Source organism: Panthera tigris, chromosome C1, assembly GCF_018350195.1.
Source record: "Panthera tigris isolate Pti1 chromosome C1, P.tigris_Pti1_mat1.1, whole genome shotgun sequence".
Lineage (NCBI taxonomy): Eukaryota > Metazoa > Chordata > Mammalia > Carnivora > Felidae > Panthera > Panthera tigris.
Genome location: NC_056667.1, coordinates 197,776,231 through 197,795,848, shown reverse-complemented (window position 1 = coordinate 197,795,848; position 19,618 = coordinate 197,776,231). Strand labels below are relative to the sequence as shown.

The 19,618-nt window shown below is 38.0% G+C and overlaps 1 pseudogene; it reads left to right on the top strand.

Annotated features, from left to right (window-relative positions):
* Nucleotides 1-217: 217 nt before the first annotated feature.
* Nucleotides 218-587, top strand: LOC107180008 (annotated as a pseudogene).
* The last annotated feature ends 19,031 nt before the right edge of the window (nucleotides 588-19,618 follow it).

The window sequence follows — 19,618 nt, the reverse complement described above, 5'->3', positions numbered from 1 at the left end:
AAGACTTCAGGGGTTTACATTGCCGACATCAATCACCATCTATTCACTGTCCACGGTTTCCTACTTGTTTAATTTGTATCGTATAAGTTGTCATCTAAGGATTAATATCATCTTAACTGAGACCGTGTATTCCAACTTACAAGAGTTCTAACCAGAGTGAGTGTGCAGTTATGTTGAAAACTATGCTTCAGCTCCTCGGGCCGGCTTGGAACCTGTGGAGGCCTGCTGGGAACAGGACTCCTGAAATGACAAATATATCTGGAAGGCTGTGGTCCAAAGCCATTTTTGGTGGCTATAAGCGAGGTCTCCGGAACCAGAGGGAGCACACAGCTCTTCTTAACATTGAAGGTGTTTATGCTTGAGATGAAACTAAATTCTATCTAGGCAAGAGATGTGCTTATGTGTACAAAGCAAAGAATAACACAGTGACTCCTGGTGGCAAACCGAATAAAATTGGAGAGATCTGGGGAAAAGTAACTCGTGCTCATGGAAACAGTGGCATGGTTCGTGCCATATTCCGAAGCAACCTTCCTGCTGAAGCCACTGGCCACAGAATCCGTGTGATGTTGTGCCCCTCAATGATTTAAACTAACAGAAAAGTAAATAAATGAAGGTGTAGATTTGTTCTCTTGTAAAAAAAAAAAAAAAAAAAAAAAAAAACCAAAAAACAACAACTATGTTTCACTCACCCAACTGGTGAATTTGTTATAAAGACTGCATTTGTCTCATTACATCCCAAAATATCAGGAAATACCTTTAATGATAAGGTGTACATACATAGGGGCATTATGACATACCTTAGGCTTCAAGAGACATATTCTATTTCTGGAAGTTTATTGGGAAAGTATTATTAAATTAATTAAGCAGGGAGGCCATTAGACTGAGTGGCTCTAATGCCAGGATTGTCTATGTAAGCAAACCGAAATATAAGCCTATAAATGCCTTGAGGTTATGAAATGAAAACACTAAGAATAACCAGTCACAAGCAGCCAACTAGTCTTTGAGTTTTAGCCCATCAAATAGTTGCCTTTCTTTGCTTCCACGCCTTCTTATACGAGTCTTCTTGGTTCCTGGTGGTGGAGGGCTCCAACCACGTCCAGCTTGGCACTGCTTGGTTGGAAGGAATCGCTCTTTGCTCAAACTCTTGAAATTTTAACATGCCTCAGTTTCCCTTTTTAAAAAGTTGGTTTATTTATTTATTTATAGTGTTTATTTTTGAGAGTGTTTGTTTATTTATTTATTTGTTTATTTATTTATTTATTTATTTATTTATTTATTTATTTTGAGAGAGAGAGGCAGAGTGCGAGTGGGGGAGGGGCAGAGAGAGGGAGACACAGAATCCGAAACAGGGTCCAGTCTCTGAGCTGTCAGCACAGAGCCCAATGTGGGGCTCGTACTTAGGAAGGGTGAAATCATGACCTAGGCTGAAGTTGGAAGCTTACCTGACTGAGCCACCCAGGTGCCCCAAAATTTCTTTATTTTGAGACACACACACACACACACACAGAGAGAGAGAGAGAGAGAGAGAGGGAGAGAGGGAGAGAGAAAGAGATTATGTGTGTGAGCCGAGGAGGAACAGAGAGAGAGGGAAAGAGAATCCCAAACAGTTTTCACAGAAGGCTCCATCTCACGAACCATGAGATCATGACCTGAGCCGAAATCAAGAGTTGGCTGCTTAACCAACTGAGCCAACTGGGCACCCCTGCCTCAGTTTACCTTTAAAAAATTTTTTTTAATTTTTTACATTTATTTAGTTTTGAGACATAGAGCACTAGTGAGGGAGGGGCAGAGAGAGAGAGAGAGAGAGAGAGGGAATCCAAAGCAGGCTCCAGGCTCTGAGCTGTCAGCACAGAGCCCAACGCGGGGCTCCAACCCACAAATCATGAGATCATGACCTGAGCCAAAGTTGGACACTCAACCAACTGAGTCACCCAGGCACCCCTCAGTTTATCTTTTAATGGTATGTTGGAATAGAAAGCCATTGCCTACTAGTAAGCTTCACAAAGTTTTGAATAATGTTTCTCACTCTAGTAGCTTTTAAAATAGAGGCTTGGGGCACCTAGGTAGCTCAGTTGGTTACACACCCGACTTCAGCTCAGGTCATGATCTCACAGTTCATGAGTTCAAGCCCCACATCTGGCTCTGTGCTGACAGCTCAGAGCCTGGAGCCTGCTTCTGATTCTGTCTCTCCCTCTCTCTCTGCCCCTCCCCCACTTGCACACACGTGTACTCTCTTGCTCTCTCTCCCTCAAAATAAATAAATAAATAAATAAACTTTAATGAAAAAGAAAATGAACAAAATTTCAAGTTAGATATAAATCAGTATAAAACTAATTTAAATTAAAACATCAACTTAATGTGATTTGTGCTACTATTTTGGTAAAACTAAATAATGAAAAGATTTCAAAGATATGGTCTCAGTCAGATTTTATATTTATGTATACATTTTTTAAAATTTTTTTAATGTTTATTTATTTTTGAGAGAGAGAGAGAGAGAGAGAGAGAGAGAAAGAGGTTGCGTGCAAGTGGGGGAGGAGCAGAGGAGGAGACACAGAATCTGAAGCAGGCTCCGGGCTCTGAGCTGCCAGCGCAGAGCCAGATGCGGGGCTCGAACCCACAATCCGTGAGATCATGATGTCTGGTGCTTAACTGACTGAGCCACCCAGGCACTCCTATGTATACATTTTTTTGACCTCAATAATACTAATACAGAGCATGCCAATTCACATTTGTATTAATCATTTCAAGAAATTACTTGTTAGTTGAAGATAATCAGATGTCATACTTAACCACAATTTGGCCAGGAACGATGCCTAATTGTCAATTTGTTGAATTTTACATTAAATTGGTATGTGAATCTAGTTATTGGTTGAGGAAAAGAAAAAAAAAAATCTTTAGTGTGTATCTCCTGTTTACTACATTCAGAAATGGAATATGCACACACACCTTGATGCTAGTTTCTTACTGCCCAATTCGTGGCACACTTGGTGACATAAAACAACTCCTACTTACTCTCTTACAGTCAGTTCTTGGAGTCAAGAGTCCAAAATCGGTTTTGCTGGGCTGAAAGAAAGGTGTTGGCAGGGCCACGCTCCCTCAGGAGGCTCTAGGGGAGAATCTATATCCTTGCCTTTTCCAGTTTCTAGAGATGCATTTCTTGGCTCATGGCCCCTTCCCCCATCTTCATGGTTGGCAATGTTACATTTTCAAATCTCTCTTTGCTTCATCATGTACCATCTTTTCATCTGCCTTCCTCTCAGGACTCTTGTGACTGCATTTAGGTAATCCAGATAATCTCCCAGTCTCAAAATCCTTACTTTAATCACATCTGCAGAGTCTCTTTTGCTCTGTAGAGCAACTTTCACGGGTGCCAGGGATGTGGACCTGCCTGTCTTTGGGGGCCAGTATTTAGCCTACCACAATCTCCTCACAACCCAAGTATGGTGGGACTGATTGCTGTGCAAAGGCTTTTCTTGAGTTCAGTATGTTGTGGGATCACTCGATATTCCCAGCACTGTTCTCAAGTTCCATTACTGAGAAACTGGTATTTACTTTAGTTGGCCTTTGCTCGGTACATAAAATGCGAATGCAGTATAGACACAAGCATGGAATAGCATGATGGCATTCAGATATTAGATGGCCATTCCAGTGATCCGTGCAGGTGTCATGTATCAGTTTATTGTTTCAGACAATCACATTTTTCAGCACACAGAATCTTTCTGGTCTACTTGTCCATCTTCATGGTGATTCAGCTCTTTCCAGCCTGAGTGTTGACTTCCCCCAAGGAAAGGATCCAATTGGTCAATGCTGAAGCTTCTTAGGAGTCATCTCCTTTGGACAGAGCTTTCATGGCAGGTTCCCCAGCCCTTGTCAGTCAGTTATGGGAGAAGCATCTACAGGTCCAGGGATGCATAAGGCACTTCCTACAGAAGCTCCTCTCAAAAAGAGGCTCTGGGCATGGTAGGAAGTTCCTCAAAGGGCACCCTAATTGCAAGTTTAACTGCATAATTTCTTTAGTAAAAGGAGAACAGATTCCAGGATTCTATGAACTATGGAATAATGACAGTAACTACATAGCTATAATTGAGGAGATATGATACATTCAAGGGAGACTATTCAAACTCATTAAGTCATTTTCATTATCAGTCACAGCTGTACACAAAGCTAAAAGGATTGCTAAATGCTTAGGATAAAGGGGAATTTGAGAAACCTGCCCATGAGTTCTTCTATCTTTACGATTTCTTGCATGAGAAAAGGTTCTTCTGTTTGGAAGAAAGGGGGTGGAAATAAACGTAGAAGGAGTCAAAGTGAGAGAATCACATATGCAAGACCAAGCAGCAATTTGTCTGCCTTAAGCAGACAAGTTAAGTTGCAGCAAGCAGATGAGGGGATTCAATTGAAATTTAAATTTACGAGTATTGTGACTTCGCTTGTGAGTGGGAGCCCTATTTAAAACTCTGGCAACCAGACTCACAATTCAGGGTTTTTCTACCATAATTTGATGTCTGTCATTTATATTGTCATGAGTTTGAAAGCTTCAGAGAGGTAAAATGACAGATGATGTTTGCAGTTTCCGCAGAGATTGTTTGGAGGAAAAATACAGCAGTTACCATAGCCCAACCTTTGTATAATCTTTTTTTTTTCATGCACTTTTTGCAGAAATGTATAACTTTTAAAACCTCCTTGGGAAATTTTAAATCATTTGGTAATTTTTACATACTACTAAGTTCCTAGGAACTTACTAAATTTTGATTGTATGAACTAAAATTGCTATGTAATTGGATTTATTGAAAAATTTAATTCGGGGAATCTGGGGGCTCAGTCAGTTAAGTGTGATCAGGTCATGATCTTACGGTTCCTGAGTTTGAGCCCTGTATCAGTCTCCATGCTGACAGTGCAGAGCCTGCTTGGGATTTTCTCTCTCCCTCTCTCTCTGCCCCTCCCCTTATCATTCTCACCCTCTCTCTCAAAAATAAATCAATAAACTTTAAAGAAAAGAAAAATTTACTTCAAAACAAGACTAACAATAATTGAGAATCATCTTAAGACAGCATTGTTGTTTATAGGATTTTCCTGACCCAACCTTACATGATGACACTTCTTTGTTACTCACTAATTGAAAAATGAGAGGAGTAATGTGCATGAGACATAGAGTTTTTTGTCTCTGCTGTAGACCAAGATCTAAAAAAATCTTATGGCCACTATCCTAGGGAAATTGGTTGGCCACTGCTCACAATTGCTACAGCATGTTTGTGGCCAACAGTAAGGGAAAAGTGAAGTCAACAAGTCTGTTTTCAGAACTGGCCCTTACTGTTTACAGCGATGGGAAGGTTCACAGAATTCTAAATAAAGAAATGATTAAAATGGATGTTTCAAAAGGAGCACAATATGGACCAAATTACTGGAATAGAAAAGCATTAAAGATGGCATAAAGGTGGTGCATCTCTATCTATAACTTTTCATTTACTGATTGCCTCTTGGACACTGACTTGGCTTCTAATACAACCAAAGGCAAAACAATACGGACAGTAAAGATGTTTCTTCAAAAAGCAAATCTTTTTTGCAAAGCCAAACAAATGAATTTTATGATATATTATGATGTTTCTCCCTCCCATACCAGTAGTAAAAATAGAATGTGGAGATTTAAAAATAAGAATGGAATTTTGTCAAATTATTTATTATTAATGATTTTTTGAAAACCATTGAATAGACTTAAGTTTGATTTATATTATCATCTTAATTCATTGTGTTAACCTGATTTGAAAATTCAAATGAATCCAGAGAAACTTTATTTTTTTCCAGAGAAGCTTTCTACATGAATCAATACCTGCCTTTATATAGAAAATTTCTAGAAATACAAATTGGTAGAGATAGCTTCATTTCCTAGTAACAAGTCTCATACCAATGTTATATTTTTCTGACTGTGAATATGCATTGTATCATAAGATTATAATTACATTTCAAACTGTCATAATGTATAGCTATTTTCCTACATATACAAACAACAAAATTAGAGTCAAACCTAACAAACTGACTAAAAATATTTACCAATTTAAAATGCCATAGTGAAAAGCAATTAAAGTAGAGAATCTTTCATTTTTTTTAAGTTTATTTATTTATTTTAGAGAGAGAGAGGTATCAAGAGAGAGTCAGAGAATCCCAAGCAGGCTCCATGGATAGCCCAGAGCCTGAAGCAGGGCTTGATCTCACCAACTGTGAGATCATGTCCTGAGCCAAAATCAAGAGTCAGACATTTAACCAACAGAGTCACCCAGGAGCCCCTTTCATTTATTAATAATAGCTCACCAGTCATACTTAGACAATGGGTAAGCAATTATTATTTTTGCTTTTTCTTTTAAGTTAATTTTTTTTAAAGTAATCTCTGCACCTGTGGGCTCGAACTCTTGACCCCAAGATCAAGAGTCACATGCTCTACTGACACAGCCAGTCAGGCACCCAGATTTTTTCTAAGTTAAATTTTAAGATGAACAGTTGTCTTGCTAAAGACTAGGCGTATATTTCCCAAATATATTATTATGGCTGAAGGATAACACAACAAGATTTCAGAAGGTGAAATAAAACACATTTCTCAATGGTTATATTTCCTTTGTATCAAAGTTTAGTCATCTATGGGATGTTTGGAAAGACAGGCCATTCTTGATTATTCAGAGGTCAGAGAGGCCTTTTATCTGAGCTTTCATAATCAAATTCCTGCATTTATATTAGATCCTATAGGATAGCAAAATACAAAATATTTACAAGCACGTAATACAAAACTGGCCATTTCTAAAATTAGTCCCCACTCAAATACTACAGAATCCTCGATGCCTAACATTAGCCTTTATTTATTTTTACTTTTTAAAATTAAAAACATTTTAAATTTATTTATATATGAGAGGGAGAGAGGAGAAAGAGAGAGACAGGGAAAGGGAGAGGGGGAGGGGCAAAGAGAGAAGGAGACACAGAATCTGAAGCAGGCTCCAGGCTCTGAGCTGTCAGCACAGACCCCAACGTGGGCCTCGACGAGCCAAAAATCATAATCTGAGCTGAAGTTGGACTATTAACCAACCGAGCCAACCAGGCACCTCTAACATTAGCCTTTATATTCCCCATGACTTAAAGCATCAGTATCTGGACAGTATGATGTAAAATGTAACGCAAAGCAAAGTGAAAATGCAAATATCCCCCAAGATTCGAACTTTCGTGAAGTTGCAGAAAGTGAAGATGGAGAATTTCTAAAACAACAGGGAAATGCCAGTTACACCATTCAACTACCAGAGGAGGCAACAACAGGGGGAGTGATGACAAAGTCAAAGCTTCAAAAGAGGATTCTTTGAACATCATACAATTTAGAGGGACCTGAGGGAAAATGTGGGTTGAAGATATCAGGTCTTACTCTCGAAAACATTTGTTTGTAATGTTACACCCCAAAGCAATGAATTTTTGGCTCATTCTCTGTTCATTCTAAAGATCAATACACAATTACAAGTTGTAACCTAAATGTTAACTGTGATCATTTATTTTCACAATTTCTATTTCATTTTTCATGCTAAAGATCCATCAAATCTCTTTGACTTTCTCCTTTTCCTTCTCTTCTTCCTTTTCCTTCTCTCTCTCTCTCTCTCTTTTTCATTCTCCTTCTGGAGTATGTGTTATGAAATTTTGGCCTCCTGGGTTAAGAGGATCCACATTCAGTGGATTTTTCCTCCTACCAAATAATGTCAGATCATGAGAACATTTTGAGCAGAAACAAAAAGGAATAAGCTGCGTCATTTCAAATCTCAGTAATCTGAAAAAGAATGTAATAGAGGTAATGATACTTGTTCTGGAATGTCATCATCTTTTGGGGGCAGATATACTAATTCTGTGAACTTTCTAGGTCCTCAGGCCTTAACCTCTCAGTGCTGGAGGAGAGTCTTTAAAAAAAATTTTTTTTAAGTTTATTTATTTATTTTGAGAGAGACAGAGACAGCATGAGCAGGGGAGGGGGAGAGAGAGAGGGGGAGAGAGAGAGAGACGAAGAGAGAGGAAGAGAGAGAGAGAGAATCCCAAGCAGGCTCCACATTGTCTGTACAGAGCCTGATGTGGGGCTCAAGCTCACAAAACTGTGAGATCATGACCTGAGCCAAAACCGAGAACTGGATGCTTAACTGGCTGAGCCACCCAGACACCCCTGGAGGAGAAAGTCTTTTAAAAAGCAGAATGTGATCAATTAGAATTTGCAGTCTTTTCCTCCCTGTTTCCACCTTATTCACTTAGATTCCTAAATATAGGTGTTCCCTAAGGTGCCTATCCCTCTTTTCCTCAGTGCTTTCCCTTGAATGTTCTGGAAATTAGGGATCATGTTTTTAAATTGCTTTCTTTATTACCTAGTAAACAGGTATGTTTTCGAGATCTTTCCAAATACTTTTATGGCCCAAAAATAAATAATTTTTTTTTCCACATGGAAATCAGGCTCTACCACATGGGACAGGTAAGATGTAACATCTCAGGAGGTTGTTCTGGTATTACTGTTCTGCAGTGTTTTATTCTGGATTTGAAACTGGATCTCTTCCTATGTAATGTATTCTTTTTGTTAATTCCCACTATCAGATAATGCCATCACCAGAATAAAATTTCAGTTTCTTCCCTGCTTCAGTAATTGAAAAGGAAATATGACTGAACTGTCTTGCTCATTATGATTCAGCCAAGAACATCCATACCACTGAGAAATAAGAAATATTGGTACTTTCCCTGCTGGTGCATTCTAATGAATCTCAGGTAATTATTTCTGGATCTTTGGGTCACCCCTAGTTCTAGAATAAGTGCACAATAAAAGTATTAGGTGTGTGTTATAGGTTGAGTTAGAATCTGAAGAGGCTATCCATATTTGCAATGATCTCGGCTCAGATCAAGATCTCACAGTTTGTGAGTTAGGACCCAGCTTCGGGCTCTGCAATGACAGCTTGGGATTCAGTCTCTCCCTCTCTCTGCCCCTCTCCGACTAGTTTTCTCTCTCTCTCTCTCAAAATAAATGAACTTAAAAAATGAAATGTGAAATGGTTTTTCTTTACAAGAACATGCTTTATACAAGATTTTATTATATTTCACTTAAATAGGTATTAGATAAATTGTGGTTCATTCATTATTATTATAAATTTTATAAATTATTTCATGATATTCTTCATTTCATTTACACAGAGTATGAGTAATATATTATAGTAAGGAGTTGTTACCCCTCTAAAGTCATGTTGGAAAGCAATACAAAAAGGCTTACTATTCTATTTTTTAATTTTTATTATTGTTTTTTTAATCTTTATTTATGTTTGAGAGAGAGAGACAGAGTGTGAGCAGGGTAGGGGCAGAGAGAGAGGGAGACACAGAATCTGAAGCAGGCTCCAGGCTCTGAGCTGGCAGCACAGAGCCTGACATGGGGCTCAAACTCAGGACTTGTGAGATCATGACCTGAGCTGAAGTTGGATGCTCAACCGATTGAGCCACCCAGGTGCCCCAAGACTTAGTATTTAAAAAACAAATTCACAGGGTGCCTAGGTGGCTCAGTCGGTTAAGTGTCCAAGTCTTGGTTTCGGCTCAGGTCATAGTCTCACGGTCAGTGGGTTCTAGCCTTGCATCGGGCTCCACACTGATGGCACGGAGCCTATTTGGAATTTTCTCTCCCTCTCCTGGTCTCTCTGTCCCTTCCCAGCTTGCACTCATGCTCTCTTTCCCTCAAAATAAGTAAGTAAATAAAACTAAAAAAAAATGAAAATAAAAACAAATTCACAATTTTAAAGTTGTTCTTCCTGCACTTCTATTCCAGGGAATTAAAATACTGATTTTCACAAACATGAACATTTTTAACTTTCACTGTATTACAAAAAAAGAAAGAAAGAAAGAAAGAAAGAAAGAAAGAAAGAAAGAAAGAAAGAAAACATACCAAACCTTGCAAAATAATTTATTATATTTTGATTCAAGATTTCTTCTTGGCAGTGTAATATACAAACCATTTGTACTAAGTAGTACATGGAGAAGGAGAGAACATGTTAAGGTACTTTGAAATACAGAGGCTGTAGTCACATCTACTTGGAATATGATTGTGCTTCTCTTCCAAGAAGCATGGTGCCATTTTTCACCTTAAGTTTTTTCTTTAAGGAGTGCATTGTTTGGAATTCATATTATTCCCTTAGCAAGGTCAGGTTCTTTGTTGTTTTGACAGGATATGGAGATCTTGATTCATGTTTGCATTGAACTAAACTATCACAGTATATCACACTACTACTGAAACTATTTTACTGGCTTTCTGTCACATTACAAATTGATTTTAAAATACATTTGCCTTATAAAGGCAAAAACTGCATTGCCTGTGTTTAAACACCACATAAACCAAATTTAGTGATCTGTTTATTCTTCATGCTTGCATGGCCCAACTTGTTTGCACTTCCCAATGTCCAATCGTCTGCAATAATTTACTGCTGAAAAAACTCTTTCCTCTCTAGAATCTGTAACTCTTTTACCTTATGAATTTAAGAGTGAGTCAGTTTAAGCTTATATCTTACGACAATAATTTATTTAATGTATGTGCTGTTATATTCATAGACATTGGATCTTAGTTGTAATGTATAGAGGTTTGTTCTACGCTTACTTGGTTGTAAATTTAAGTACAGCACAACAGAGAAACGCATACACATCCCGATTTATTGACAGAGACTGTAAACATATTTCAGTTTAAGGAAGAGAAGATGATGTATTTTTCTATTTTATTGTCTTATGAGGTCTATATGGGTGTCCTTTGTTTTCAAAACTTAATGGCAACTTTATTTAGGAAACCAATGGATCAAATACTGTTTTAAGTTGGTATTACCACGACTTCAAAATGGGTATGCTTATGAACAAACAATACTTGAAATACAAGAAATACTCATTTCAAGTAATACTTATGATTTTTGAATAATTATAAAACACTTAGCAAAGCTGAGTCAAGATTGCATGTCAAGATTGCTTGATCTGTGTGTTAGTGCTAGAATTTTATTGAAAGAGATAGAGGATTTAAATGAGAATAAGAGGAGATATAGGGCTGTGGTTGTGTTTGGTTTGATGTTAAATTTATTCTGAGTGAACAGATTAGTTAATTCAGTATGTAAAAATTAAAAAAAAATTTTTTTATTTACTTTTGAGAGAAGTGAGAGAATGAACAGGGGAGGGGCAGACAGAAGGAGAGACACGGAATCCAAAGCAGGCTCTAGGCTCTGAGCTGTCAGCACAGAGCCCCATGCAGGGCTTGAACCCACACACTGCGAGATCATGACCTGAGCCGAAGTTGGACACTTAACTGCCTGAGCCACCCAGGCACCATGTTAATTCAGTATTTTAAAAATTATCTTTAGGGGTGCCTGGGTGGTGCAGCTGGTTGAGCGTCTGACTCTTGATCTCGGTAGGGTCATGATCTCATGGTTCCTGGGTTCTGCGCTGATGATGCAGAGCCTGACTGGGATTCTCGTTCTCCTCTCTGCCCCTCCCCTGCTGTGTGCATGTGTGTGCTCCCCCGACCCCCCCCCCCAAAACGGATAAATAAAGTTAAAGTTTTTTAAAAATTATCTTTAGGAATGCATTTATTCCTGTGTTGTACTGTTGCATAATAAAAAATAACCTGAAGTCTGAGAATATCTCTATTCAAATGAGTTTTTTGTTTGTTTGTGTTTTGTTTTTGTTGTTGTTTTAGTCTGTGGTTCAGATTCAAGAACAAGAGTACGTGAGATTTTGTGATTCTCACCCAATGTTTCAACTGTTTATTCTGGCACCCTATGATTCAAGAAAGGAAATTTACTACTTGGAAATGAATTATAGAGGAAAACTTTCAAAGCAAGCTGCATTGTCTACAATTGTAATTAGGAGTTGGACAAAACCTTGATAGGTTTTTTTTAAAGAAGGTATTTTCTTCTACAGAGGCAATTGTGCACTGACAATTGAAGTTAATGATTTTGTTTTAATGTTAACAAATGTGGGGTTGGCTGAGTACCTGTTAATTTGAGTTTGGACCAAGAGAAGTATAATAATAAGCTCTCACATGGATGGGTTACAAACTGCTTTTACATAAACTCTTCTCATTTGATCCTCATGGCAACATGAAGAGAAGGCAATTATTATTTCCTCATTTTAGAGTCGATAAAAGAGAAGCGCAGATTGTAAACTCTATGAGGACAGGGTCAGGTTGGTCTTATTCACCCCTTTATTTCCAGCACCTAAGATAGGGACTGGCATACGATAAGCTCTCAAGAACCACTTGATGCATGAGAATAATTGGAAGGGCGCATTAAATGGCTTCAGTAAGGTTTAAAAAAATGTAGTAAATGGAAGGCCAGGGCATGAACATAAACCTTCTAGTTCCAAGGACACTGCCCTTTTTGTTTTTGATTTTGTTTGTCTATTCATTAGTAGTTATCCCTTCCCTCTTGTTTTCTCCTTCCTGCTCCCCGGCTCCCAATAGATGCTTATGAATTCTTTCAAAACTCTGTGTACATTAAAAATATATTTCTTCCTTTAGGTTTAAATACTTTTACCCAATAAAAATAACTGGGAAACAAAGGGTATTTTTTCTTTTTCTGTTCTTTCTCAGTTTTGATAATTACTGCTATCACAGCATCCACATTCACCCAAAGCAATAAGGCTGAAAGATGTGAAAATCTTTGACATCAAGTCACTGAGTGTGAAAATAGAACTCTATTGAGAAGATAATATGATCAGAAAAAATTTCAGGCAATGTATTTTACACACAAGGACTGTCATTTCTTGCTCTGGAAGGAAAAGCCTGCATTTCCTGGGTTATTTGGACACTTTTGAGATGATAGAAACCTGAAATACCTTCTAGCCCTTCTAGCCCCAAGGCCTTTGCCCATCCTGTTCTGGTAGCAAAATATTTCCCCTTGGGGGGCAGGAAGTAGCTCATGTAACAAAACACAACAAAACAAAACAAATAAAAAACCCAGAAGACTTTCTTACTTAGCCCTACAGAGGAACAACAAAAGATGAGATTTCAAACCAGACTTTCACAAATCTGAGCTCTTACCACCTTTGCTAATAATTCATACGTTTCTAATCATTTAAAGATCTGAGTTTGCTAACCCCCACTGCCATACACTTTTTTTTTGTCCACATAATGATGTCCTCTGGCTCTGATATATAAACAACAGCGTGTACATGTACTTCACTACATGTTCAGACAAGAGACACCTACCTGTTCAGACAAGAAATATCTTCTTCTTTACATTCAGTTGCAGAGCTTATGTGACATGTTCGAGGGAGCCAGTCCCCATAAATCCACAGACTTCAGGTTTGTTTCCATAACAGTCCTACATCCAGCTAAAAGCAGTCCAGAGTTAAAGAGTTGTTCTTAAAGGTTCTCAACCACCCAACTCCTGAGACTTTTCACTGGCTGCATTTTCTTGTAAGTCCAATCTCACGACAATGTTGTTGGCTCCTCTCCCTGTCTCTTCTCCTTTTGTTCTCCCTTCCTCCTTTCCAGGCCCCAAATCTAACGTCTCTCTCCTTGTCCCACGGAAAGTAGTTTAAACATTGTCCATTGCTGCTCTGGCTTTTGCTAATACCCCTCTCAGCCAAACATCTCATCAAGAATTTTCTCAAACTCTTTCAGATGAAATCTGGTCTGAAAATGCATTTTTACATTTTGATTTTACATACTCAAAGGTTTTATTTTCCTTCAAACAGTTCTGTTATATTATAATGTTCTAGTCACCACTTTGGGTATGGTTGGGGGTTGGTGGGGGGGAGGGGAATCTAAATAGCACCCACAACAAAGAAGAATTTAGGAATAGAGAGCTTGTGAGGCACAATTGATTTAGAGATCTCTAGGGGGGAAAAAACAAACTATTTTAAGTTCAGAGAAAGTAGAGCAAGTTTGGTCCAGAAATAATGTCCCCCCATCAAAGGGTCAATCTGATACCGACTACAACACAAGTCTGACATTTTGTCCTCATTCATTCGTTCATTCATTCATTCATGTGAATACTTACTATGGCCCTGGGTGCTGTTCTGGATGCTGGGGATAGAGCAAAAAATAGACAAAAATCCCTTGGAGCATGCATTCCATAAGGAAATACAGGTAATAAATTAGGTAAGTAAGTTAAATATATAATGTGTTAGCTAATGATACCCGCTAGAAAAACATAAAGGAAGTGAAGTAGGGTCGCAAGTGTTCCTCAGACAAGCTTCTCATGGACTTGTGATGTGAACTGTAAAAAGCACAGCAGAACAAAAAGAGCCAATTTCATACAATAATTCTGAGATACTTAGGGCACAAGTCAACACCAATTAGTTCAGAGTAAGTACAGAAAAATAGGGGAATAGGAATTCTGTTTGAGTAGAGCAGTGTTGACATGGAGTGCGTTCCAAAGGCAGCAGCTAGAGTGAGTTTGGGACTTGGAAGTGTTGTGGAGCTCAAAGGCGTGAAGATCTTAAGACTTCAGAGTATGCCAGGCTTCTGAGTGAGGCAGCAGAGATCACTGTGGGGCTCAGAATCAGAGCCTGGATGCCATATTGTAGCCAATGGCACTGGGTTTGTGAGTAAATGTCAGTCACAGCCTGTAGACTTCCACAGGGGAGCAGGCAGAAGAGACACCAGGTCTGATGTCTGGTAGATGCGTAGATGCACTGATGTGCTTGTATATGTTGAACAGCTGGCTTTTGAGTGTAGGTCTGACACACATGTTAGTTGATACAGGTGTTAAATTCATGAGTTAGACAAAAGTAACTTGTTTGCCAATGATGTGGGTGAATTGTTTGCTGAATAAGTTTTGAATATTGGAAGAATCAAATTTTTTGTGCTTCTTCACAATATAAAAGCTATGGACTTGACATAGTAACCTGCATTATTAGCATCTTCTTCATCTAAGTATTAAAAAACAGCAAAACAATATATCAAACCCTAATTTGTAGCATTGGCCAATATCCATGGTGTAAATACTTGTAAAAGTTCTCACCATGGTTGATTTCAAACTACCAAGGAACATGGAGTCAGCAAGAAATATGCAAAAATGCACTGCTATATACTATAGCATTTCCACCATAGAGATGAAAAAATGTCAATCACATCAAGAGGATAGATAATAAAAGAAAGGTGGTAAAGTACTTAGGAGGTGATGAGTTTTTAATATTTACTACCTTTGCTTTAAGAAATAATATATTTGATTCAAAGCTTACACAATATGGTTGATTATTTGTTTGTTTTTGAGAGAGAGAGAGAGAGAAAGAGAGACAGAGTAAGTGCATGAGAGCAAGGCATGAGAGCACAAGCAGGGGAGGTTCAGAGGAAAAGGGAGAGAGAGACTACCAAGCAGGCTTCATGCTTAGCACGGAACCTAACTTGGGGCTCAATCTTGTGACCATAAAATCATAACGTGAGCTGAAATCAAGAGTCTAACGCTCAACTGACTGAACCACTCAGACACCCCCACAATATGGTTTTTAATAGTGGCTATGTTTAACAAGCAGCTAATAAAATTTCTGCAGGGTTAATATTGGCTCTTGCAGGCCAATACAAGCCAGCTATCACACGCCATTCATAGATGGCAAACTATATAAATATAGGCTATTATTCATAATGTGACTTAATTTTTATTCTCAGGCTCAAAGTGCTCTGAAAAGGCAAGTTAAAAAAAAATGCTTTAGTCCTTTAATTTTACTCTGCTTGCTTTGATTGCACTGGGGCTTTTCTTTGAATATCTAAGCAACAGATTTCCAAATCTCTCTTAAGGTACATAAATGAGCAGATAATAATCTCAACCCTTATTTGTTGTTTCCTGCTAGCTTTCCTCTCAAGAAGGTGACTTTTCACTGATGACTCCCCAAATTCTAGGAGCTCTTTATTGCATTCAGCTAGGTAGTATCTATAATCACTACTATCTAATATGTATTAGGTTGAGCCAGATGGAATCACTGTTATCCAACCATTTTTGACCTAGAAAAACAGTAATTTCATACGCCTCACTCTAATATCTTTGCTCCAGTCAAACCGGTGCCGATGTTCCCTGTCATTTGTGTTTGCGTTCACACGATTTTTCCCATCAGAAATAATCTTTCTCCTCCCTCCTACTACTTCAAACCTCTCATCTTCCGAGACTTATCTCCTACTTTCACCTCTCCCACAAACATAGCTATGATCACTCAAATCTTCATTAAGCAATTTTAAGCATTCTCTCCCCTGACCTTTTGTGATACTTCTATGTACACCACATAATTGAACACAATTATAATCTGTCTCATATTATTTGTATTGTTTCTCACATTAGTCTTGTCTTGTAACTAGACAGTCAATTCTCTGAGGGGAGAAACTATAAGTTTAAGCTTCTTCTGTAGTCTTTCAATGAATAATTGTGCTGAAAATCAATATGTCCTCTGGTATTTCAACTGATTTGGACTTAACATCCTTCAAAGTTGACCTTAATTAAACCTGGGTTTATGTAGGTGCTTAAAAGTTGAACTTTAGAGTTAGGTAGACTTGGGTCTATTTCCTTGCCCTTTCAATTATAAGATGTATGCCCTTGGGATAGTTACTAACAATATGAAGCCCCATTTGTTCCTCTGTCAAATGGAGAGATAATGATGTCAACACTGTTGGGTGATGTTAGGGCTATAGACTCTTTTGGAAATTTAATATAAATGCAATGTATTTTTAATATTTTGAGTGATTCCAGGAAAGGTAAGATTATCATTGTGTAATTCTGGGTTAAGAATGAAAAGTATTGTTATAGTTATTTTAAAGGTAATGCTTTTTGGTTTGACTCAACTTCCCAAGCTTCCAAATTGATACCTAAAAATGGCATAGATAGATGTATAGATAGATAGGTAGGTACATAGATAGATAGATAGATAGATAGATAGATTTCGGGGGAGTGAGGGGCACAGACATTTTTAAAAGTTGAAACACACTGGATTCCTGTCTAGTTGAGTACACAGGATGATATTATGTCTCTTATTACCTAAGAATAAAACTCTCATCATTGTATCATTCTTGAACCTGGAGTTTTTTCTTTTGCTTTGATTTTGGAGAGAGAGTAGGCAAGCAGGGGAGAGGGGGAGAGAGAGAGAGAGAGAGAGAGAGAGAGAGAGAGAGAGAGAGAATCCCAAGCAGGCTCCCTGCCCAGTAAGGCTCCGGATGCTGGGCTTGATCCCACGACTCTGGGGTCATGACCTGAGCCTGAAATCAAGAAACCGACACTCAACTGACTGAGCCACCCAGGCACACAAACATTGAGGCTTTTGTACAGTAATAAGTGCCAGCATTTATTAAGAATTTACTATGTTCTAAGGACTTTACTAAGTGTATTAGCTTATTGTATTCATACAACAGCAATAAAATATTTTCTATTATCCTTATTTCACAGATGAAAAAATATCTAATCTATCTTTTGCTATAGTGAGAAAAGTAACTAAATGAAGGGATTTGCAAAAATATGAGGAGAGATTTAATGAACTATCTCTCACAGAGAGTGACTTTACAACAGTAACTAAATTTTAATTCAGCTTTCTAAAACTCTAGAATGTATTGCTGAAGGGCTATTAAGGATTATTACCAATACTAGTAAAGTGAATCCAATATGAACAAGGCATAATTTCTAAAGCAGTATAGATGGAAAAAAAAATAAAACTTTGTAATGACCATTGCTTTCAGGGATAATAGTATATAGTCATTCACTCATTTATTCTTCTTTTTATTGAACACATACTGTATACGAGGCATACTTAAACATACTAGTTACCTCTTACTTGTCCATTGAAAGAAATTTAAATTATTGTATGGATGTTGATTAAGCTGATTACAAAATTTTGAAACACAATAGAACCCAAACTAAGGCCAATGCTCATTTCCTAAATGAACATTTTATGTGCAAACAAACAGCTGCTGGAATTCAACAGAATTTAAAACAAGCTGTTTGTAAATTTTACTGACAGCTGTTTTTGGTGATTTTTGTCAACAGAATTTTCCTGCTTTGCATCGCAGCATTTTTTTATTATCATGTCCCCTCGAAGAATAACTTGCTTGCTTTAATCACGTTTACAGAGATTTATGACTTGATGCTTATTCAGTGGTAGAGCTTCTCAACACAAAATGTCAGTGAGCCTGTTATAAATTGCTTCTGGCATTCCTACTCTATCTTTTATTTGGCTGGGAGTATTTTCACCTGAAAGTGATAAATTCCTGCTATAACCACTTTATGTGCTTCAGTAATTACACTGTACAGAAAAAGGGGGTTTCTACTGAGGTGTCTCCTTAAAAATAGCAAGCAATAAAAGGCAGTGGAATGGGCTGAACTCTGAAGTCTATTGAACAAAAAACAATGACCAGTGAAATATCTGTGTCAGGCTAAATTTGACAAATGGTCAGGAAACACAGAAGATACCAAAACCTTTAAAACCACTGCTATAGGGACACATTAATGTAACTATGTCCTTAGACTAGTTACTTTTGAGCCTGTGACAGAAATTTGGCAGATGCCCACAAGAATGGAGCTAACACTCTTTCAAACACCATCTCAGAATATCTAGATGCTTCTAGAGACTTGGGTAATTTTTCAGTAAATGTCAAGGTCTATGTGATGTTCAGACTGTCCTTAAGTGCAAGTCTGAGACGGCAGCATGTCAGAAAAGTTCGGTATAATCCATTGCAACCAATAACTCGATCATATGCACAATTGTGCCAATCAAGAAGAGATCCACATCGGTCATGATGGCATGTATGAGTGGTGGGTCCTGATTAGTTTTGGCCACACTTTTTTGTTTGGTTCATATAAGCTATCTATAGCACACAGAACAAAGTTACTGTTTTTAGTTGCTGAGGATGTTTTGCTCTTAGAGGATGAACAAAATGTTGTAAACAATTTCCAACTTAATAGAACAAACACTATAAAGATTTTTTTATTATCTAGTACTAACATCATTCCATGGATGGTGTTAGAAATCCAGTGGACACTTCATTTGAGATGATACTGAAAGAGATTAGGATCGTTAAAATTCAAGCTTCCTTTCAGAGTTATTGAGTCATATTTGCAAAGCAATTACTCCAGCAAGTATCTGTGATCCAACAGTCATGAAATGAGTGGCTCCTTCTTACTCAGAATATGCACTCTTAAGAGAATTTAAATTTTTTAATTGTTTATTTATTTTTGAGAGAGAGAGAGAGAGAGAGAGAGAGAGCATGAGCAGGGGAGGGGCAGAGAGAGAGGTAGGCACAGAATCCGAAAGCGGGCTCCAGTCTCTGAGCTGATAGCACAGAGCCAAATGCGGGGCTTGAACCCACGAACCGCAAGATCAAGACCTGAGCCGAAGCTGGACGCTTCACCGACTGAGCCACCCAGGCACCCCTCTTAAGAGGATTTTAAAGCAAGTATAACTGGCTTAGTGCAGCTCAGCAATGCCAGAACTAGTCCTATAATTGGGAAAATGTATTCAATGCCTATTGTGAATTAAGCTTTGATGTATTATTAAAGCTCAGTCCAGTCCATCATGAAGGGATTTCCATTGGTTGAGCTACACTACTGGTTTAGAACATTTTCACAATTTGTAATTCCTTTCTCACCACAACCCTACCAGTGTGAGGTTGGGAGACGTCAATCCTAAATTTACAAGA